Here is a 23,640-nt window from a genome sequence, read left to right as displayed (position 1 = left end):
GATATAGCTCAGTTGGTAGAGTGCTTTTCTCGCACGCACAAGGTCCTGGGTTTAATCCCCAGCACCACAAATAATAATAATAATAATAATATACAAAATAACCCATTCCTGAGATAATAAACCCACCCTGAGACAGAACATTTTAACCCATTCCTGAGGGCAGAGCCCACCTGGCCCCATCACTTCCCAGGAAGCCCACCTCCCAATGCTCCAGCTCTGGGGATTAAATTCCCAGCACAGACTTTCTGGGAGACTCATTCACACCATTGGTGTGAGGGGTTGAAGCTTGCCTTTTGCCAAGAAAATAGATTAGTTTGCTCTCTCCTGTGTGGTGAGGTTTCTAGGCATACATTACATGTGCAGAGAAGACCTGAAATTTATATCTGTGTTAATAGGGCTGTGAACTGGTCTTGTTAGAGAAATACCTAGAGCCACATTCTCCAGTCAGTATTATCAGGAATAAAAATTCTTATTTTGATCTTTGTATACCTCAACTGATTCCAAGATCAGAAGTGGAATAAAGGGCTATTATTTATTGACTCTCCTCCATTCTTAATAATCTAGGCATATAAACAAATACACCAAGGGCTTAGCATTTGCAGGATAAAAAGAGTTTATTGCAGTCAGATGCAGTGGCAGATGCCTGTAATTCCAGCCACGCAGGAAAATGAGGCAAGAGGATTGCAAGTTCGAGACCAGCCTGGGCAACTTAGCAAGACCCTGTCCTAAAACAATAACAACAAAAATTGCTACAGATATAGTTCAGTGATAGAGCACCTCTGGGATGGATCCCCAGAAACACACACACACACAGGTATTATTGAAGATTAAAAAGTCCCTTCTATCACACAGAGTTTCTGGCTTTACTCCAGTCTTCTTGGGGCCTCACTAACTAGACAGTGGCCAAGAATGAGAGGAAATTACCTAATATAAAAAAAACAAGTCTTTCTGTCTGCGGTGGATCCTGGTGGTTATCATCAAAATGTACAAGTTCATGAAAGCTGAAAAAGTCCTGGCCAGATACTATTCTGGATGCAAATCTGTCATTGGGAAGAACATTGATGACAGCATCTCAGACCACCTCTGCAGCCATGTTTTGGTGACCAGAATTGATCAATATCCCTGCATGGGCAAGAAGAAAACTGCCAAGAGGTTAAATATCAAGTCTTTTGTGAATGTGTAGAACTACTGTCACCTCATGTCCACAAGATGTTCTATGGGGACATCCATAGAACATAGAACATCTCGTGAACATGAGGTGACGGTAGTTCTACACATTCACTGCTCTTTGTGTGGTGTCAGAGACTGAACTCAGCACCCATGCATGCTAGGCAAGTGTTCTACCAACTGAGTCATATCCCCAGAGACCCTGCTCTTAGATGCAAAGCCTAATGGTAGGCCAAAGTCATGTTCAAAATGAAATACAAGACAGGCAAGAACAAGTGGTTCTTCCAGAGTATTTATTGTTTCAGTCATTAAAAAAAATTAAATTAAAAAGGGCTAGGGGACAGGGTCCAACTAAGCAAATAAAGAAGCTTCAGTGGGAAAAAACAGTGCAGGAAAAAGAAAAAAAAAACAAAAACTCCTCCCAAAATCATTGAGTTCACAAAGACACAGAGAAGAGAGAGCTTTCACAAAAACTGAGGTTATAGGAAATGAAATTTTCAAATGTTAACAAGGAAAATACTGGACACAGTGGCTCACACCTGTAATCCCAGCAACGCAGGAAGCAGAGGCAGGGGGATCACTACTTTGAGGCCAGCCTCAGCAATTTAGCAAGGGCCTAAGCAATTTAGAGAGATTCTGTCTCAAAATAAAAAATGAAAAGGGATAGGGATGTAGAGCAGAGGTAGAGCACTCCTGGATTTAATCCCCAGTACCAAAAGAGAGAGAGAGTAAAAAGAAAAAGAAAAGGCTCTTGAAAATTAAAACTACTGTAGCAAAATAGAAAAATTCAATAGAAAAATTCAATAGAAGGGTTGGAAGAGAGGCTGGGGCTGTGGAAATTGCCTCCCCCCCAAAAAAAAATGCGAAACTAAAGTGGAAATGAGGAAAAAGAAGAGGAAAAGCTTAAATCAGTTGGGAAAGCCCAATATCTTCATAATAGGAGGTCCAGAGAGAAAGAACTTAAAAAGTGGAGGTAGAAATTATTTAAAAATTAATTTGGGTTGGGGATAAAGCTCAGTGGTAGAACTAGCATGTGTGATGCCCTGGGTTCAATCTCCAATTCCTGTCACTGAACACACACACACACACACCAAAAAAAAAAAAAAAACAAACAAAAACTAATTGGTGGTGGTCCGTGGGGTATTTAAAGGAAATTCCCAGAACTGAAAGATATGAGTTTGTGGATTAAAAGAACCCACTGAGTCACTAGTCCAAAAATTTTTTTTAATTACACCAACACAAATCATTGTGGAATTTCAGAATAGTGAGTATAAAAATAAGATGCTAAAAGCATCTAGAAAGAGGAATACAACACACACACACACACACACACACACACACACACATCTCATATAAAAGAGAGAAGAAAGAGTCAAGGGCTGGGGATATAGCTCAGTTGGTAGAGTGTTTGCCTCGAATGCACAAAGTCTAGGTTTAATCCTCAGCAACACACACATACTCACACACACACACACACAAAAAAAAAAAAAAAAAAAAAACAGAGAGATTCAAAATCAGGGCTGGGGTTGTGGCTCAGCAGTAGAGTGCTCACCTAGCATGTGCAAGGCCTTGGGTTCAATCCTCAGCACCACATAAAAATGAGTGAATAAAATAAAGGTATTGTGTCCAACTATAGCTAAAAAATAAATATTTTTTTAAAAAGAGAGATTCAAAATTATATCAAGTTTCATAAAAATAACACTGAAAACTAACAGTAATGAAGTGGTTCCTTCAACATTCTGAAATACAGTAATTTCCAACTTGGAATTTTATACCCTGCAAAAATGTCAATCATGCATGAGGAAAAAATAGAGACACTTTTATACATTAAAAAAAAAATCTTGAGATACTTCTTCTCCCACCATCATTCTCAGGAATCCACTGGAATATGAACGCTATCAAAATGAATGAGTTAACCAAGAAAATGAGATGGGATCCAGGAAACAAAATGAACCGCAACAAAAACAAGGGCAATTTCAGACAAAGGCAAAGGGAAATCCAAGGCAACTTTACAGCAAGCCTTGAGAGCAACCAGCCCAAAAAGTTGGGAGAGGAGCTTCAGAAGGGATGCGTGAAGAACAAGGAGAAGTGGGGGTAGGGGAACAGAAAGGGGAAGAGGAGGAGGAGGAGAGGAAGAAGAAGAAGAAGAAGAAGAAGGAGAAGGAGAAGGAGAAGGAGAAGGAGAAGGAGAAGGAGAAGGAGAAGGAGGAGAAGGAGAAGAAGGAGAAGAAAAAAGAGAGAGAAGAATTGAGAGCTGTTCAAAATTACTGAAAGGAGATTCATGTTTTTGGCAGAAAGTTTGAGAATAGATTAACGATACAAAGACCACTAAGCAAATGAAAAAATGAGCCATTTATTACTTCCAAGAAAAATAAAAAGCTGTCATGGTTCATCTGTGCTTCCAAATATTGATTTAACCAAACCCTATGGCATATTTACAGCAATAAGGAGGGCAGGGTGGGAGAAGAAATATTGAGGAGAAGAAAGATTAATGGCAATAAATTCTCATCTTCCAAATAAAGAAGCCACAAGGGAATATTTTAAAATATTAAATTTAAAGCAGTAGTATAAGAATATATAGATGTATAAGAAATATGGAAATAAGGGCTAGGAACAATAGCTAAAATATTTAAGTGAAAGCATTTTTTATCCAAAAATTGATAATCAAGATTGTGAAGGAGTGGGGCAGGGGAAGGTGGGGTTTTATTTTAAGCAAATAAAACTATTTAACTTTTAAAACTGTGCATAGGCATAAATTTAATAAAAATATAAATTAAATTTAAAAGACTTTTCCTGGGGGGAGAAGTATGACTTGGCTTACAAGAAATTGGTTTTCATTCAAATTACCAAGTATTCCCTAAACATCTCTCTCTCTCTCTCTCTCTCTCTCTCTCTCTCTCTCGAAAATTGATCAGAACTTCTCAAACCAAATGAACAAAAAGAGGCTAATTTCATTTATTCATCTATGCAATATGTAATCTGTACAGAGATTATTGTTCTAGTTGCCTGGGATATATCAACAAACAAAATGGACAAAACTCTTCTTTGCTGGGTTACATTCTTCTGCGAAAAGAGATGATAAACTATTGACCTAAAAGATGGATACTCTATAGTATTTTATAAAGCAGAACTGAGTATAAAGTGATGAGGAGTCAGGTGGCATGGAGGGAGAAGAAATATTAAAATAGAGCGGTCAGGCTGGGCATGACAGTGTAATCCCAGCGGCTGGGTAGGATGGGAGCAGGAGGATCACAAGTTCAAAGCCAGCCTTGGCAACGTAGTGAGGCCCTAAGCAACTCAGCGAGACCCTTGTCTCCAAATAAAATATAAAAAGGGCTTGGGGATGTGGCTCAGTGGTTAAGCACCCCCGGGTTCCATTCTTGGAACCAAAACAAAATATTAATTAAATTAAATAAAAATTAAAAGGGCTCCATGGTAGCGTCCCCTGGGTTCAATCCCCAGTCCCCTACTTCCCAAGAAAAAAGTTAACCCTTCGTATGAGTCAGACATGAGATGGTTCTTCACGGAGTTTAGGAGTTCTTACTGTCTTACAGGTTCGAGGGCCTCTGGGTAGACAGGTAATTCTACAAGATCAGGAACATGGATTCTCACCAGGAGAGGACTGGTGGCTGACCACGTGCTGTCACCCGCCGTATTTCACCAAGTCCCCCCTCTCTGGGGAGCAACTGACTCTGCCGTGCACACTGGCCATCTCTCTTACAGTTTAGGGAGCCGCGGGCCAAGCACAACCCACCCTCAGTCACCCAGAAGGGTCTGGCAGTGCCTGTAGGGCTCTACCTGGCTTTCAGCTTTCAAGTTTTCCTTCATTTTTTTTTTAAGAGAGAGAGAGAGAGAGAGAGAGAGAGAGAGAGAGAGAGAGAGAGAGAGAGAGAGAGAGAGAAATTTTAATATTTATTTTTTAGTTCTCGGCGGACATAACATCTTCGTTTGTATGTGGTGCTGAGGATCGAACCCAGGCCATACGCATGCCAGGCGAGCGCGCTACCGCTTGAGCCACATCCCCAGCCCCCCTTCATTTGTTTTTGCAGCACCCGGGATCAAACCCTGGGCCTCAAGTGCTCTGCCACTGTGCCAGTCCCAGGCCCCCGTTCTTCCTGCAGTGCCTTTCATCATACACTGGATGGCGCCGACCTTTCCTGAACCAGTGGGGCCCAGAAAAAGGAGACGGATGTCCCGTGAGAAACTAGCACAGCCAATCCAATCTACTTCCACCACTTTCAAAACACTGAAAGTAGCACAGGATCCCACCTTTACTCTTTTTGTATTTAAAAAAAAAAAAAAAGCTGTCAGAACAGGTCTCATTGTGAAGTTGATAACCAAGCAAAGATAAAAAGGAAACAGGATATTAACAAAAGTGGTCTACTTCAGATGGAAGAAAGAGTACAAGGCCAGAGAGGGAGCATGCGCTCATTATGAGCCTTAGCCAGAAACACTGCCACATCTAAACACTGTCAGTTTAGAACTGACAAACCTCAGTTCTAGACCTTGTTGTGGTTTAGATATGAGGTGTCCCCCAAAAGCCATGTATGACACAATGCAAGCTTCAGCTCAGTGCAGGTTTTCCTGCCCAGGACAATAACACACAGCCTATTCTTAGCTGACACTGTGAAACTGTCACCTCTCCAGACCTCCAGGATTGGTTCCTCAAAACCCTTTTCTGACCCCTACAGTGACTTGAATTTGATTTGCTCTTGGCACAGCATCTTGTAACCCAGTAGCTGCCTTAACCTGCCTTAGATTAGATAGATGGATACATACATACATATGTGTGTATGTGTGTGCATATGTGTGTGTATACAAATTATACAATTTGAGTGAAGTGTTATGTGTGACTTGAGTATTATATATATATATTATAAATAAAGATTTGGATGGAATAAAATAACTTCTCAGCCTAAGACTATCAAGTGATCCATGAATATTCAGTGAATTGCAACTGATGAAAGTGAAGTATGTAGCCTTTGAACTTGTTGTTATTCAGTAAGTTCTGACAATGTGGAAAGACACAAATGTGGTTGGTCTATGCTAATGCATAGCCCACTAATGACTATAGCATTGTTCTTTCCATCCGTCAGACATCACTTTTACATTTTGTCACCTATTATAAGAGTTAAGAAGAAGGAAATAATTAGAGGGGAAAAAGCCAAATTCAATTTGAAGTAGGATCTTAATCCCTGTAATTTTATTAGAAGAAACACAATTGTTTCAGTCAACTTTGCATTGCTGTGACCAAAAGCCCTGACAAGAATGATGTAGAGGAGGAAAAGTTTATTTTGGCTCATGGTTTCAGAAGTTCAGCTCGTGGTCAGCTGACTGAATAGGTCTGAGCCCAAGAGGAGTTAGAATATTCTGGTAGAAAGGCATGGTAGAGGACAGCTCAGAGCAGGGCATCCAGGAAGCAGAGAGAGCTCTGCTCACCAGGGACAAAATATAAACCTTGTTACGGTTTAGATATGAGGTATCCCCCAAAAGCTCATGTATGACACAATGCAAGAAAACTTAGAGGTGATATTCTCTCATTGTATCTCAAGTTAATGTCAAAATAGAGACTAGATTGGACTTGTGCTTCTCATTTATGTATCGTTACACCTTTGTAACACGTAGGTATTAATAATAAAAATAATATTCATAAACTAAAGGTAAGTTTAGAGGTGAAAAGATTGGAAGTGAGAACCTTAATCTAATCAGTTTGTTAATTTATTGACAGATTAATTGGGTGGTAACTGTGGGCAGGTAGGATGGCTAGAGGTCACTGGGACATGCCTATGGGATTTATATTTTAACCCAGATGTGCGGCACTCTCTCTTTCTGCTTTCTGATTGCCGTGTCCTGAGATTTCTTTCCTCCTCCACACCATTCCACCATGTTGTTCCTCCTTACCTTGTGCCCAAAGGAAGGGCATTGGCCATCTATGGACTGAGACCTCGAAAGCCATGATCCCCAAGTAAACCTGTCTTCTTCTATGCTGTTCTTCTAGGTCTTTTGCTCACATGGATGAAAAGTTGACTGAAATAAACCCCAAAGTCAATTACCTGCTTCTTCCAGTCGCACCCTACCTGCCTACAGTTACTGCCCAGTTAATCCATATCAGTAGATGTGGGTTAATCCACTAATTAGGTTACACTTGTCATAATCTAATCATTTCACTCTGAACATCATTGCATTGTTTCACACATGAACTTTTGGGGGACACCTCATATGTAAACCATAACAACAAAGTGGAGAAAACTTCATTACTACCTACTCTAACATCCTCAGCCACAGACCAAACAGGGGTTTCCCACCCCCCCAAAAAAAAATTAACCAGCACTAATTCAGGGAAATCTTGTGAGTTCTGTCAGTCAAGAGCACTAATTAGAGAGAGAGGGAGAAGGAGGAGGAGAAAGGAGAGGGAAGGGAGGGATGAAAGGGATAGGAGGAAAGAAAAGAGGAAAAACTATTCCACAATCTCAGCCAATGATTCGAAGTAGCAATAAAATCAGAAGATTGACATTTTGCAGCCCTCTGTATTGATCCAAAAAAAAAAAAAATGGAGAAGACTACCCTCAAGTGAGAGACTCCTGGAGAGCTAGTTATTCACAGACTCAGAGACCACTGACATGTTACTTAGCACTTACAGAGGGAAAACCTATCTTAACCTTGGAGACATTTGGTGGGCACTGTCTTAGAAAGTCATCAAACTGGACATCCCGATGCAGTGAAGTAACACGTATACACGAATACCACTGCATAGCGCTCTTGGCAAAACTGCTCAACTTGAATGTGATCATAAGGAAACAATCAGACCATTTTAGAATATGGGACCATCTACAAGACCAATTGGCCTGGATCCTTGAAAAAAAAAGTGCCTTGAAAAAGAATAGAAGTTTGGAGGATGATTCTTGATTGGAAGAGACTCCAGAGATTAAAGACAGCAATTTGAAGAACCTAGATTTGTTCTTGGATCAGAAAATAGAATAGCTACAAAAAGACATTTTTGGGGCATCTGGGGAAATTTGAATATGGATCATGGATTAGATGATGCTATGGAATTAATATTCATTTTTAGGAGTAATATTCACAGAATGTTTATGTAGAAGATAGACTTATTCTGAGGGGATGTTGGCTGACATACCTAGAAATAAATTGTCATGGTGACAGCAATTTATTTTCAAGTATTTCCACCTCAAAAAAGTAAAGTGGTTTGTGGCATGTGTGTGTGTGTGTGTGTGTGTGTGTGTGTGTGTGTGTGTGTGTATGCATGGAGGTGCACACGGGTATAGGTATAAGAAAGAGCGATTAAACATTTGAAGCAAAATGTTAATTCCTGAACATTATGCTCAACTTTTCTGTTGATTTGAAATTTTTCTGAAAGAGAAGTTAGGTAAGGCCAGGAGCAGTGGTACATCCTTGTATTCCTAGCAACTTGGGAGTTTGAGGTAGGAGGATCACAAGTTCAAGGCCAGCCTTCGCAACTCAGTGAGACCCTGCCTCTGGGTTCAATCCCTAATACCAAAAAAAAAAAAAAAAGGGTGCTGATTGGGTCAAGCTGTTACAGTTTGGATCTAAAAAATGTCCCTCAAAGATCTCATGTGTTAAACAATGCAGGAATGTTCAGAGGTGAAAAAAACTGGATTATGAGACTGGATCAATCCTCATCAGTGGATTAATCCATTTGATGGATTAATAATTTGAATGGGACACTGGATGGTAACTGTAAACAGGTGGAGTGTGGCTGGAGAAGGTAGGTTACCATTGGTATGCTGGTCCCTGGAACCTCTCTCACTCAGCTTCCCAGCCACCAAGAGCTGAGTGAGCAGCGTCTTCTACCACGCCCTTCCACCATGATATTCTGCCTCATCTCAGGCCCAGAACAACGGAGCCAGCCGACCATGGACTGAACCTCTAAAACCATGAGCTCAAAATAAACTTTTCCTTCTTTAAGCTGTTCTCATCAGGTGTGTTGGTCATAGCTGTGAAAAACCGACTAAAACACAAGCTGAAGGAACCCTGATTGCAAGAGTCAATAGGGACAGGAGACTGGGATCATCTGAATCCCCAATTTTCTTTTTTGAAAGTAGTGATGGCTACAGCGTTTTCCATTCCTAAAACGTTCCTAAATTCCTGCACAACAAAGAGTTCTGTAGGATTTCCAAAAATGTCTTGACTGTTTCCAAATTCTGGGCAAACTCCCTCTGAGCATCCAAACAAAAATGAACTAGCTCCTGCCCCCTGAGGGAGAAAAAGGACAGAGCTTTTAGTGGCCAGGGAGGATTCTCATCCAAAAAGCAAACGGGAACCAGCTTTCTGGTTTCCCGCAGAAAGGATGGCTCGCTGTGTAGCTGGAGGCACTGGGTAACAGCCAGAGGATAACAACTTGCCCTGCTACGTACTTCCCTGAGAGGGGAATCTCACCAACCCGCAGAGCCCAGTCTACTGCTGTGCAGTTTAAGAGGGTGTGGAAAACTTAGAGAAGGCTCCAAACCCATAAAAACAACCTCAAGATGAAGACCTGGAGGACCTGTTTTTCTGAGGAAGGTCAAAGGCAATGGGCTGTTTTGCAGAAGTGCAAGCATGTGGCCATTTAACAATGGTTCTTCCGATGTACCAAGACAATGGCTACCAGATGTTCCCTGCTGCCACCACACAGGGAAAAAGAGGGAGCTGCTTTGCCATAGGAAGGAGGGGTCGTTCCTAGGAAGAGAGCTGAAAAAGGGCTGGGCAAGGCCACGAGAGCGAGTCTGGAGAACTAGATATCCTCTCAAGCTGCTTCAGAACTTGCTCACAGGGACTCGGGTGGAAGGCAGGGCGAGAGCCTTGTCTGGGGTGTGTGAGGCTCAGGGTTTAGTCCTCAGAACTGCAAACCAACAAAAACTCCATCACAAAAAGGGCAGGGGTGGGCTTTGAACCCAGGACTTTATGTTCTATATCACTGAGCCACACCCCCACCCTCTAAAATAACATTATAAAGGCAATTTGAGCTGTAAAAATTTTACTTGATCCAGAGAATTCCTAGGTTTCATGTGATTAAACAATAGTTCATCTGTCCCTTCCTCCCTCCCTTCCTTCCTTCTGTCCCCCTCTTTCTCCTCCTCCTCCTGCTTCTTCCTCTTTTTTTTTGAAATCCACCTACTAGAGAAACAGGGTGCCCAGATCTTCCTTAAAGGGATGTAAGTATTTCTTCATCCTAAGAGTCTGTTGATGACCAGACATGATGGAAAGTATATTTAAAGCAAAGATAAAGGCACCTCAAGCTCTAAGTTATTGAAATGCAGTATTTAGTGTGTTTTGCCCTGTGGCTTGATCCACCTCCCTCTGTTTATTACGACAAGCTTACTGGTCTGGGGTGAGAGGTTGAAGGTAAAAATTAGGAGGACAGTTAATATATGCTCAAGGGAAAATATGAGTTAAAAAAAAAAAAGATTGTCAGAGGATGAGGTGCCCAAGGGACCCGTGGGACATCATCACTCCCTCAAAACTGAAGTTAGTTCTCTTCATCTCTAATGATTTTATCTTCTAACCTCTCTCTCTCAAAAAAAAAAAAAGTTATCTCTTTTCTTTTTCTAAGAAGGCATCTCTGGTTCTAACATGACAGGTGACATGTGAGAAAGATAGAAATTGTGACAAAAAAAACTAGTAAAGCTGAGTAATGTGCGGCACATCTGTAATCCCAGCAGCCTGGGAAGCCGAGGCAGGAGAACTGCAAGTTCAAGTTGAGCCTGGGCAACTCAGTGAGACCTTGTCTATAAATAAATAAACAATTTAATGGGGTGCAAAAAGAAATTAGTGAGAAGACCGAGGTTACAATTTTGTTCACAGAAACATTTACATGAAGTAATCCCACTGTCAAAGCTATCTGGCTTTCTATTAAAAGCTGGAGAAATTGAGACAAAAAATGTGCTCATTGTATGAAGGCAAATTTACACAGTTCCAAGAGCTCCACAATGATTTATTATGCCAATTATTTTTGTTTGCTTTTTGCTTTGGTTCATCTGTTTTTCTCTCATTTGCCCACACCCCACTTTGTTGCTTATGCCAGGCTATTGCTTATGACAATCACAGTTTTCCAAAAAAAAAAAAAAAACATTCGAAAGTTATCACACTCTCAATTCTTGCTAGATTCCCTTTCCAGCAAAAGTAGAAATTCACACGTGGGCTCAGCCCTGCAGCTTCTTATCAAGTATGTCAGAGAGCTGAGCCCTTGCTGAGGATGAGGAGAAAATGATTCTTCTATGTACTTAATTACTGGAATGAGCATTTATTCTGTGTTTGCAGAAGCCACTGAAGCCAAGAGAAAGCAGATTCGGAAAATCCCAGGCTGCCCTGTATTTATTTGGTGGTCTCTGATTGACAGGGAGGTAGCCAGGGTTCCACTGCCTTCTCTTGCTCTTGAACCCACAGCGCCATCTCTTGGTCTCCTAGTTAATAAGGCTCTTAGTGCTAGGAATGTGAAGAGATTCTGGAATACAGAGAAATTATCCTGCTTAGTGACAAGAGCTATTGCCACCTGAAAACAGCATAGCAAAGTGAACCCTTCATTCCGCAGTCCTCCTCATTTGAGATGGGTTTCTGGATTCTGATACCAGTGGAATCCCCTCCAAGCCACTGAAGTTAGTTCTTCATTTTATTCCACCAGAACCAGCCTTCTTCCACCAATTACTTTTTCCTCTCCAAACATTCCAGAACATAAAGTATTCTAAAATATTATTCAGAAATAGTCACTTTAGCTGGGCATGGTGGTGCACACCAGTAATCCCAGTGGCTGGGGAGGCTGAGGCAGGAGAATCAGGAGTTTAAAGCGAGCCTCAGCAACAGCAAGGTGCTAAGCAACTCAGTGAGACTCTATCTCTAAATAAAATACAAAATAAGGCTGGGGATGTGGCTTAGAGGTCGAGTACCCCTGAGTTCAATCCCTGGTACCAAAAAAAAAAAAAGATATAGTCACTTTAAAGATAGTCTCAAATTGTGGTATATATGTGTAATAAGAATTGTGATGCAAAAAAATGTATAAAGACATGAATTGGTGTGAACATACTTTATATAAAAAGATATGAAAAATTGTGCTCTATACGTATAATAAGAATTACAATGCATTCTGCTGCCGCACATTAAAAAAAATCAATTAAAAAATGAATACTAGGTAAACTATAAAAAGAACATCTAAAACAAGTTAAAAAAAAAAAAAAAGATAGTCTCTTCTGGGATGCAGATGTAGCCCCAGTGGTAGGGCACTTGCCTGGTATGTACAAAGCTTTGGTTCAATTACACACACACACACACACACACACACACACACACACACACACACACAGCCTTTTCCACTTGTGGAAGATTGGAACTAGAACCTTGGATCTCTTACCCTATTCAAAAATCAACTTAAAATGGATCAAAATATGTGAAAAAAATTGCTTCACATTTTTAGCCATCAGGGAATTGTAAATCAAAAGTACATAGAAACCAGGTGTGATAGCACATGCCTGTAATCCTAGAGACTCTGGAGGCTAAGGCAAGTCCAAGTTCAAGTCCAGCCTTACCAACTTAGCAAGGTTCTAAGGAACTTAGTGAGATCGTGTTTCCAAAATAAAAATGGCTGGGGATGTGGCTTGGAGTTTGAGCAGCCCTGGTTCAATTTCTGATACAAAAAAAAAGTATATTGAAGCCATGTGTGGTGGTGCACATCTGTGTATCTAGTGATCCCAGAGGCTGAGGCAGGAGGATGGCAAGTTCAAGGCCAGCCTCAGAAACTTAGCAAGAGTCTCAGGAATTCAGTGAGACCCTGTCTCAAAAAGTAAAAAGGTTGTGCTGGGAATGTAGCTCAGTGCTAAATGCCCCTGGGTTCAATCTCCAGTAGTAAAAACAAAACAAAACTATATTGAATTCCATCTGATCTCAATCTGAATGGACATTATCAAGAAAGCAGAAAATAACAAATGTTGCTGAAGATGGGAAGGGGCTTATTTGCTGTTAGGGGAAATGTAAATGAGGGAAGGCACTTAGCAAGCTGCTAGAGGATCCTCAAAAAACTAGAAACAACAGGGTGCAGTGGGCCATGTCTGGAATCCTAACTACTCAGGAGTTTGAAGAGGTGGATCACAAGTTCAAGGCCTGGGAAAATTCGAGAGACCATCTCCAAATGAAAAATAAAAAGGGCTGGGGATGTAGCTCAGTAGTAGGTGTCTGGATTCAATCCCTGCTACCATACAATCAATCAATCAATCAATCAATCAATCAAAACAGAACTACCATATACTATAAACCATTGCTTGGTATCTATCCAAAGGAACCAAAGTCAGCCTATAAAAGTAATTGTTAAATATGCATGTTTATCATGGCACAATTCATAATAGCCAAGTTATGGAATTAATATTGATGCCCATCAATGGATGAATAGATAAAGAAAATGTGGTATATAGACACAATGGAATAGTATTCAGAAATAAAGAAGAATGAAATCATGTCATTTGCAGGAAAATGGATGGAACTGGGGGTCACCATCAGGTTAGTAAACCAGACTCAGAAAGACAAGTGTAACTTTTCTTTATACCATAGTAGAAAAAGAAAGTAGTAGGGTGATTCTGAGGGAAGGGGAAGGAGGTAGAGGAAAACCGATACAATCAAAGCACATTATACTCTCATATGGAAATTTCATAATGAAACCCATTATCTTGTATAATTAATATTCAATCATAATACCAATACATTTTTAAAAGCCAGGCACAGTGACATGTGCCTGTAAACCCAGCTGAGGCAGAAAGATTGCAAGTTCCAGGTCAGCCTGGGTAACCTAATGAGACCCTGTCTCAAAAAAAAAAGTAAAACAGGCTAGGGAGTGGTAGAGCACCTCTGGGTTGAATCCCCAGTATGGGGGTGTCGGAGAAAAAGAAAAGAAATAGAAATAGGCATTTTAGGTCCTGCATATACAGATATTTTTGAGGCCTCTTCTGGTCATTTTGGGGGGTGTTACAAATAATAAAAATTCAAATACAAGAAAGTTGATTTCCAGCATGTAATTGCAAGTCTAGCCAGACAAATTCTGTTGAAGATATATATATATATATACATTTTGAAACTTTTTAGAAGCCAAAGGAACAGAAAGACTGGGCAGATGAAGTGAGAAGATGAATGGGTAATTTCAGAGGGAAAAAAAAAAGCTATTTCCATTTTCCTGAAGCATATTTTTTTAATATCTATTTTTTAGTTGTAGCTGGACACAATACCTTTATTTTATTTATGTATTTATTTACGTATTTATTTTTAGATGGACAGAATACCTTTATTTTGTTTGTTTATTTTTATGTGGTGCTGAGGATCAAACCTCACCTGTGTCCCCAGAGCTAAAGGAGAAACCTGGGACATCTTTTGGTCCAGCAGCTGCGTTCATTAACATGTAATTTACATGATTCCTTTCTGGCTAACAAGGTGTCATGGCTCCCTCAGAGCTGAGATTCACCAGATGCCGCCCACCTTCACTGGCTTTGTCTTCAAGTTCCGGGCGACACTTTTGGAAAGGTCACTGTGTGTTGGGGCAGATGTTAATTGGGGCTTGGATTTGAATGGGACGAGAGCCCCCCTGGGGGGTGGAAACCACAGGATCTGATCCCTGGCAAGGAGTTTACTATTAGCATACGGGAAAGGCTGAGACCTTGGTGACAGCCAAGCAGGACAATGGAGTCCCTGAGAACTCCAACCGCAAAACAGATCTGGCGGGGCGGGGAAAACTCAGCAGGAGGGTGGGTAAGTCAGGGGCCTGGCGGGGCTGGCCCTTCCAGCAAGCACCTCCCAGGTTCCCACCTGGCCCCAGCAGGGCCTGTCTGCTCTCAGGGATGTGGGAGGTGCCCTACTGGGAAACTGGAAGAATAGGACACCCCAAGGGAAAAACTGGCTGGCTGAGCTCCCGGGTGACCCTGGGAGGCAGAACTCAGAGCCAATCGAGCTCCTAGACTTTGATAGACTTAAGGAAAGGCAAAGCCATCTTGGCTCTGTGAAGAAACAGAAGAGAAAGATACAATCTGTCTGAACCCAGGGACAATCTGCAAGAGCACCACAAGTTTGGGAATGGAGATTAGGGTGTGCAAGTAAAATTCCCCCCCCATCCGGGGGCTCACAGAAGAAGGCAATAAAACCCTGGAAAAGACAGGACAGGAGAGGGAGGGTTGGTGAAATCTTGAAATTGGATTATTTCTGCAAATCTGACCTCAGTTTTCAGTATGTGTCTGGTGATGCTGAAAACCAATGTGTGAATGAGCTACATTCTGCATTAAGATGCAAAATTGCACTCGTTTTTTAAATGAAAGGTAAGATTTCACTAATTTTAGCTAACCCGAATCTTAGAGTATTTCTCCACTATCCTTTGGACAAGAGAGGTCAGTGGAATAATCTGAGCAATTTGAACTTCCTGTGGATAGTGGAAAGGGAAGGAAAGATGAAAGTCAAGGCTTGAGAAGTAGGTGGGCAAACCAGCCAGAGCTTTTGAACCCCACTCCCTTTCAGAGTCACCCCTCCCATGGAAACTTCCTTCCCCCACCCCAGTCTCAAAATGCCCACTGCTCATTCTCCCTGTTCTATTGCAGCCACTACCTCCACCAATACCAAGTTTATCTCAAATTTTCTCTCCCTTTAACAGTCAAACGATACCTACCCTGTGCTCACTGTCAGAATATCAGATGCATTTTTTATTTTAAAAAAATTGTTGTAGTTGTTGATGGACAACATGACTTTATTTTATTATTTTTTATGTGGTGCTAAGGATTGAATCTAGTGCCTCACACATGATAGGCAAGTACTCTGCCATTGAGCCACTCAGCCCCAGCCCAGATGCAGATAGATAGATAGATAGATAGATAGATAGATAGATAGATAGATAGATAGATAGATACAGTAGATGGACACATATCTTTATTTTTATTTATTTATTCTTATATGGTGCTGAGGATTGAACCCAGGGCCTCACCTGTGCAAGGCGAGCACTTTACCACAGAGCCATATTTTGAATCCTAGTTAAAACTATCAACATATATAAGTAGATATATATTTGTATTTGGGGACTTGGATAGCAGGGATTGAACCCAGGGGTGCTTAACCACTGAACCACATCCCCTGCCCCCTTTTTAAAAAATATATATTTTTTAGTTGTCGTTAAAAACATTTATTTATTTTTATGTGGTGCTGAGGATCCAACCCAGTGCCTCCCACGTTCTAGACGATTGCTCTACCGCTGAGCCCCAGCCCCAGCCCCACATTCCCTGCCCTTTTTATGTTTTATTTAGAGACAGGGTCTTGCTGAGTTGCTTAGTGCCTCAATAAGTTGCTGAGGCTGGCTTTGAACTCTCAATCCTCCTGACTCAGCTGATGGAGTTGCAGTGTGTATCTCTGCACCAGGCTATATTCATTGTTTATAGTGAGATTTCAGAAACAATTCCTTAACTCAAAAAGCAATTCTTAGCTTGGTGGAGTGGTGCACACCTGTATTGCCAGTGATTCGGCGGGAGGAGCAGGCCGGAGGATGGCAAGTTCAAGGCCAGCCTCAGCAATTTAGTGAGCTCCTATCTCAAAAAATAAAATGAGCTGGGGATGTAGGTCGGTGGTAAAGTATCCTCAGGTTCAATTCCCAGTATCAAAAATTTTAAAAAATAAATAAAAAATTCTCGTCAGAGCCTGTCTGAGCATTTCCAAGCATGAGGGCTTCCTGTTCATTTTCACCTTGGGCATAAATCTACCCTAAGTTTAATTTATGATAGTGTTTTCTACTTTGTTCTGGAAGCCAGGACTTGGACTACAGTAAAGATCCTGGAAGCTCACCCAAGTTCAAAGCCCTGGGAGATGACCGCACCTCACAGGGCTCTGAGGGAAATGTGAGAACCTGCTCTTCACTGTGACGGGCACTCTGACAGCCCCTCCCCTTCTCATCACAAAGCCCAATTCCCAGGAGATGCAGGGGTGGGGTGGGGTACCACTCTTACGCCCCTGGCTTGCTGGGCATGTGGAACTCGTTCTCACCTTGAAAGCAGGAGGGATCCCCCCGGCCCCCCCCCCCCGCCCCATGGAAAAATGAAAGAGCCTGTGTCCTGGAAGATACCACCGAGTGCAGAATTAACAGTCTTGGTCTAGTTGACCCACGGAGTTCTTACCATATGAGAAAACAAACACCATTGTTCGGCCCATTTTCAGTTACTGATTCTGATATCTGTGACCAGATCACCATGATACAAAGCACTTGCCAAAGACTCTGTCAGGACTCAGGAATATGAACTGTCTTGATGCTCTCCCTGTCACTCAGGAGGAACCACTGCTGGGTGGCCTAATAATTTAAATAAAAGACCTGGGTGGTCCAGACAGTCATCTGGGTTCACCAGCCAGTAAAGACCAGAAAATGTAAACAAGAGCTGGCAGATTCTGACTTGCCATCTCTGCCCACCTCAAACCTTCACACATGCCCAAATGGAAGATCAAATTAGACTCTTCAGGAAAGTAAAGGAGAATGGTATTTAGTGTTGCAGAGGATTCTGGCAACTAATGACAGTGTTCAAAAACAAATATTCCTTAAAGAAATGAAAATTCCTGGGGAATATGCATCCTCACCTACCTGACTGTAACAGAAATGCTACATGGGTAACAGTATTTGGGAAAATAAATTTATGTCTTCCCATATTCGATTTGGTCCAATATGATGTTGCATTTAGAATTTGGAAGGGACTCCTAGGTGCCAAGAAGTTTGGGAAAGACAATGGGTGTTGGACTGGTGCTTCCTGTCACCCCTCTCCACCCAGCACCCAGTCACCCTGCTTGCCTCCTCACAATTAGGCAAAACTCTGGCAGCTGGATCCAGCTTCCAGTATGCACAGGGTCACCCCACCCCTTAGTCAATAATGTGTTGCTTTACAATTGGCCCCTTGCTTAAATTAAAAAAAAAAATCCCATTCTAGGTCTATCTAATTTTAATTTAAATCAAAATAAATTTGCAAAGTGAAAGGAATACTGGTTGCTTGCTAAAATCATTCAGACAAATGAGAAACTGAGCAAGAGCAGGGTTTGGGGCCAAACTGAGGGATGCCAAAGCTAGCTGGTTGGCTGGTGCATCTTTAGTTTTGCCTATGGCAGTCTCTCAGATGAAGAGGCTTCCCAAATGGGATACCGCCATTGGAATTTTTGATCAGCTCCAAAATGCTGTATCCTGGGATTGACTACAAAAGGGGCATGAGGAAACTTCTTGGGGTGGTGGAAATACAGAACATCTCCATATCTGATACCTTGACTCTAGTGTCACCTTTAAGACCAATATTTGTCAAAATTCATAGAACTGTACATCTAAAGAGAGTGAACTTTATTGACTATTAAATTATTGCATGTAAATTTAAAATAAAGAAAAGAAAATACAGCATTTGTGGTAATTTCACAATCCCGGGAGTAGCTAATTAGAGTGAAATCATTTTGCTATCTTTTATAAGGATGTTAGATTTTTTTAGTGGAGTTTCGGAGTTTTTGTTATTTTGTTTTTCTCTCTCTCTCTCTCTCTCTCTCTCTCTCTCTGTGTGTGTGTGTGTGTGTGTGTGTGTGTGTGTGTGTGTGTTGCTAGGGACTGAACCCAGGGCATTGTGCATGCTAAGCAAGTACTCTACCACTGAGCTACATCACCTGTCCTGTCTCCCTCTATTTTATCTACCAAACTCCTTCCAGGGAATACCATTTCAGATGCTGCAATTTTGAATTCACTATGGAATCCTTATGAAATAGAATTTTATTCTTTCATTTAAAAACTTTATCTTGGAGATCTGACAGAGTGGCACATATCTGTAATCCCAGTGGCTCAAGAGGCTGAACAGGAAGATTGCAAGTTGGAGGGCCAGCCTCAGCAATTTAGCAAAGCTCTAAGCAGCTTAGTGAGACCCTGTCTTTAAAAAAAAAAAAAAAAAAAGTGTATTTAAAGAAAAGAGAAAATAATTTGTATCCTGGGTCTAAATCCAGGGGGTATGAGAGATCTTGCAAATAAAGTACAGTTGTAGAAACTGCCTGAAACCCTGATCTTCTCTTAAAATCATTTATCTTGCTCTCTTTTAATGAATTCCTTAGAGGGACCTGACTCTAAAATAATAGGAAAATCTTGTCTTTTCTGCTTTAGATTTCTTCAGCTGTGAAATGCAGAGTGGACTGTGCTGACCTGACTGGCCGGACCCACAGCTGCAGGGCTGACCCAAAGCGCTGAGTCCAGCAATCTACCACCGAGACCTCCCAGGGCACCAGCTTCAGGAGCAGAATCCAGCAGGGACACTGACCCCAATTCTGCACTTCCTCCTGGAGTCCGTGCCATGGGGTGGTTGGGGACCTGTTTCACTTCTGTGTCCTCAGGGTCATTCAGGAACTGGTGTCACAAAGGCATGAATGGATGTGCCAGGCAATTTATCAGGACCTTTTCGCATCTGGAGATCTAAATATTGAAACCATGACAGGCAGCAGGCCTCAAGTTAGGACATGTTGCCCTAGATAGAATGAGTTATCTCTGAAGTGTCCCCAAGACCCTTGACATATAGACACTTCCCTCTCCCCTCTTTCTTTCATTGGGTTCTTTTTTGCTGGGCTCAGATTTCGGTTCAACTTAAAATATACCTCCAGGCAGTATAAAAAGTGATGTTGGTATTAACAGTTTTCATATTTGGGACTCAGACGTGTGGCTCAGTGATACAGCAGTCACCTAGCATGCCCAAGGTAGTTGGATCCTCAACCCTGGGGGAAAAAATATTTTTTAAAGTTCTTCAAGTGAAAACTCTCAGTTTTTTGTTTGTTTGTTTGTTTTTGGTTATGGTACTGAGGATTGAACCAGGGATGCTCTACCACTGAGCCACACATTCCCAGTTCTTTCCTTTTTCATTTGAGACAGGTTTTGCTAAATTGCTCGAACTGGCCTTGAACTTGGGATCCTTCTGTCTCAGCCTCCCGTTGGCTGGGATTACAAGTGTGTATCACTATGCCTGGCTCCAGGAGATTCTGTTGTTGTCATTGTTAAGGAAGGTGAAATAAAGTGTTGCCTAAGGTCATGGATGGGCTAGTGGGGGGCTGCAGTGGGCTCCTGGTAGAGGGAAGTGTAAATCTTGCTGATTTCCCAGGTTTGCCCAAGGCCTGTCTTTGCCCCCAATACCCACCCTGAGTTCAGGGATTCTAGGTGAATTACACAATTCTATGAGTTGCAGTGATCCAAACTGTAGGAGAAAAGCTTCACTTTAGTGTGTCATCCAATGATTCAACTTAAGAATAGGTTTAAAAAATATATGCCCCTGGGCTGAGAATGTAGCTCAGGGGTAGAGTACTGGCCTAGCAAGTTCAAGGCCCTGTGTTCAACCCCCCCCCCAAGTATGGCCAAAAAGGAAAAATATGCATTTATATACTGAAAAAGCAAAGAGAAATACAGAACAGTCACCTGCAACACTGGGAGCCTTCCAGCGTCTCTTCTCCCACGTCTTCCTATATGTGTCTGTGTACAAGCACATACTGTCACAGATCCATAAATGGAATTTTAATATTTAGTGTACTCCATTATCTTTTATTTTCACTTAACAATTTAATGACTATTAATAAGTACAGATTGGCCTGGGGGGTGTAGCTCAGTGGTAGTACACTTACCTAGCATGTGAAAGACCATGGGTTCAATTCTCAGTAACGCAAAAGAAAAAAAAAAAGCATAGATCTATAATATTCTATTGTACATATGATTAATATTTATTTTATCAAAAAATTGCAGTACTAGGTATTGAATCCAGGGGCATTCTACCACCAAACTATGTCCTCAGTTCTTTTTATTAATTTTTATTTTCAAACAGGGTGACTAAGTTGCTGAGGCTGGCCTTGAACTTGCAATCCTGCTGCCTCAGGCTCCCAAGTCACTGGGATTACAGGTGTGCACCACCACACTAAGCTGAACACATCACATTTTGAAACCTACTGTCAATGTGTCTTTATGAATTTACACACACACACACACACACACACACACTGATAACCCCAGTAGTAGTGATACAGAGACAACATGCCCATTTTCAAATGTTTTTTCCTGGGTTTTGGCAGTATTTAAATTTTGACCTGGGGCTGGGGATGTGGCTCAAGCGGTAGCACGCTCGCCTGGCATGCGTGCGGCCCGGGTTCGATCCTCAGCACCACATACCAACAAAGATGTTGTGTCCGCCGAGAACTAAAAAAAATAAATATTAAATTTTGACCAAAAAAAAAGTTCTTTTTTGGGGGGCAGCCGGGTTTGAACTTGGAGCACCTGACCACTGAGCTACATCCCCAGCCCTATTTTGTATTTTATTTAGAGACAGGGTCTCCCTGAGTTGCTTAGCAACTCAATTTTGCTGAGGCTGGGCTTTGAACTCAGGATCCTTCTGCCTCAGCCTCCATGGAGAGCCACTGGGATTACAGGTGTGCACCATCACACCCAACTCAAAAAGTTCTTTATTTCTGAAGTTCCCATCTTGTTTTATACCCTTGAATTGAACTGAATAATCTTCCAGCCACGTCTACAAGGCACATAGGAGACTTGATAGCTATCTGGTTGTGCGTGCTGGAATGGCAAGGATCTTTCCCACGCCCACTAATTTGCCACTAGAGGGCAGAGATGCTACAGAAACAGAATCCTAAACTGGGCCACTTCTCAGAGTGACAGAAGGTGCTGTTAATAATTAGGCTGGGTCAACAGGACGAGCTCAGTTTTTCCTTAGCACCCCCAGATTACAATTAGCATGTTAGTGTGGTTGTCTTGCTACGAGACGTTTAGGATGATAACTAGGAATAATTTTTTTCCAGATTTGTGATAACTGGGCTTTATTTAGAGGTGTTCTAATAACCTAAATTTCTCAAAACAGTGTTTTAAAATCTCAGTTCCAAGTTAAGTATGTGCATATGGCATGTTGTCTCTCTATCAAGCCCAAATTAACATTTCAGTTACCTCTGATTTACAACCTAACAGAGACCAAATATGAAAGAAAAATTTATATGATTTTTTTTAAATGCAGGGGTTGAGGTGTAACTCAGTGGCAGAACACTTGCCTAGCATGCAAGAGGCCCTGAGTTCAATCCCCAGCCCCCGAAAGAAAAAAGAGTAGATGTGGGCTTCTTAAGCAGTCAGTAGATGGAACCAGTTGGGACCTGAATTAATTCCTACTTTTCTGAGAAAACTGAGGCCATCTGCTGATTGTCCCAGCAGTAGAGCCCTTTCTTCATTGCCGGGTCTTGACTGCATCTCCTGCCTACCTCTGACATCATGAACGCATGCCCCTTTGCTCCTCCTCCAACAGGTTCTTGGTAAGAACTGTCTCAGCCAAGATGAATATTATAACTTCTTACTATCAGTGATGGAGATGTGCAAAAGAATACAGGTGAGAGGGATCCCACTGGCCAAATGTGGGGCACTTAGAGCATCAAAAAGAATAAGAGCAGTGATGATACCAACAGCAAAAAAAGATTTAATTAATCAAGCAGATGGCAGATGGGTGGAAAGTTACTTATAGACAAGGGGAGGAGGCTGGAATGATCTACATGGCTCTAGATTAGACATGGAGACACCATGAACTCATGTTTAGCTTCATATAAATACAATGGACACATATAGGTGTATATGCACAGGTTCACATACACAGGTGTACTTCTTAGACTGTCGTCTGAGAGGGCTGAGAAGTAAAGACACTTCAGGAGCAGCACACCCAGCACCCGTGTCTGGGTTTCTTTCTTTCTTCTTTTTTTTTTTTTTTTTTTTTTGGTGCTGGGGATAAATCCTCAGGGGAACTCGACTGCTGAGCCACATCCCCAGCCCTATTTTGTATTTTATTTAGAGACAGGGTCTCAGTGAGTTGCTTAGCACCTCGCTGTTGCGGAGGCTGGCTTTGAACTTGTGATCCTCCTGCCTCAGGCTCCCAAACCGCTGGGATTATAGGCGTGCACCAAGCGCCTGGCTGGGTTTCTTTTCTTTTCTTTTTGTTTATTTACTTATTTAATGGTACTGAGGATTGAACCCAGGCTTCACTCATGATAGGCAAGTGCTCTTCCACTGAGCTACACCCTCAGCCCTCAGGCCTGAGTTTCTAATGTCCACTCTTATTATTTTCCAGTAAAAGAAAATGAGGCTCCTAGGAGAAATGGCTGACTCTAGGACTGAGGTGGAAAATATACCAGATGAGCCTGGAGCATCCTGCAGTGCCACAAGCAAGGGAATGCTTCAAGAAAAAAAGTAACAGCTGGGCATGGTGGTGTACGCATGTGATTCCAGCAGTTGGAGAGTCTGAGGCAGGAGGATTATGAGTTCAAAACCAGCCTCAGGGCTGGAGCTGTAGCTCAGTGGTAGAGCACTTACCTTGCACATGTGAGGCACTGGGTTCGATCCTCAGAACCACATAAAAATAAATAAATAAGACATTGTGTTCATCTACAACTAAAAAAACAAAAAAACAAAACCAGCCTCAGTAAATGTGGCTCAGTGGCAAAGTGCCTCTA

General features: G+C 41.8%; 1 long non-coding RNA gene and 1 pseudogene across 1 annotated transcript in view; both read left to right on the top strand.

Moving 5' to 3' along the window:
* Nucleotides 1-20,677, top strand: part of LOC144369771 (uncharacterized) — a 29,046-nt gene extending 8,369 nt beyond the window's left edge. The window contains exon 2 of the long non-coding RNA XR_013429524.1: nt 19,283-20,677. This is a non-coding gene — a long non-coding RNA (uncharacterized LOC144369771). The remainder of the gene's footprint in view (nt 1-19,282) is intronic.
* LOC110597909 (large ribosomal subunit protein eL27-like) lies at nt 681-2,094 on the top strand (annotated as a pseudogene).
* Nucleotides 20,678-23,640: the final 2,963 nt, after the last annotated feature.

Source organism: Ictidomys tridecemlineatus, chromosome 13 (assembly GCF_052094955.1).
Source record: "Ictidomys tridecemlineatus isolate mIctTri1 chromosome 13, mIctTri1.hap1, whole genome shotgun sequence".
Taxonomy (NCBI): domain Eukaryota; kingdom Metazoa; phylum Chordata; class Mammalia; order Rodentia; family Sciuridae; genus Ictidomys; species Ictidomys tridecemlineatus.
The sequence above is the reverse complement of the archived record's forward strand: the minus strand, read 5'-3'. Positions and strand labels throughout refer to the sequence as shown.